The sequence below is a fragment of the Octodon degus genome, unplaced genomic scaffold, assembly GCF_000260255.1.
Source record: "Octodon degus isolate 3935 unplaced genomic scaffold, OctDeg1.0 scaffold00003, whole genome shotgun sequence".
Classification (NCBI taxonomy): domain Eukaryota; kingdom Metazoa; phylum Chordata; class Mammalia; order Rodentia; family Octodontidae; genus Octodon; species Octodon degus.
Window position 1 is genome coordinate 34687407 of NW_004524579.1, and position 1022 is coordinate 34688428.

Below are 1022 nucleotides of genomic sequence, written 5' to 3' on the forward strand. Positions count from 1 at the left end.
AATAAAAACAAATAGTAGAAATAAAGACAAAAACAGAGTACCAAGCAACAGTACAAAGAGTACAAAGTTTCAAAACAAGCATAAAAATTTAACAATGGTTGTTATATTGTATATTTTCATCATCAAATCTGTTCAAATTAATAGATACAGGTATGCAAAATTGGTCAAATATTCAAGCATTAATGCTTATTTTCAGTAGACTTTAATCTTTTCCTTGTCCTTTTTTACTTTATACATTTCTTAAAATTTATTTTGAAAATGCTAATTGATAAGATCTTAGAAATGGTACACATTTAGAAAACCAAGATGAGTTTTCAAAAAAAAAAAAACCACCCATGATCTTTATATCGCACTTTGCTGACTTTGATGCAGTTGCTCAGAATATCAATAATAGCACATAGAGTTAGTCAATGTGAAAATTTTAAACATTAACTGCTATTTTCAAAAAAATGACCAAAATTAGCACTACAATCATCTCAGCTATCCTAAACAGATACTTGCAGGATTTTTCTCCTTACTTCTTTTTCCTCTTTTTTCCCTATCCCTCGTCTTCATTGTTTATTCCATATGTTTATATTCTTTCCATTTTACTATATCCATTATTCCTTTCAAATTTTATTTATTCTTTCAGGTTCTTACTTTAGAGAGACAATATGATATTTACACATGCATGTCTGATTTATTTCACTTATGAGTACATCCTCTAGTTGCATCCATTTCCTAAAAGGCCTCAAGTTTGTCTTTCTTTATAGCAGAATAACCCTCCAATAACACATCTTTGTTATCCATTCTTCAGGTTATGGGCATTTGGGTTGTTTCAGAGATTTGGCTATGACACATTGTGCTGCTCTAAACATGGATACATATATATCACTGTGGTTTGAGGTCTTCAGTTCTTTTGGAAAAATACCCAGGAGGGGAATAGCTGGTTTCAATGAGACCTCCAGTTCTAGCTTTTTGAGGAATCTCCACACTGATTTCCATAGTGGTTGAACCAGGCACTGCCACCAACAGTGTAGAAG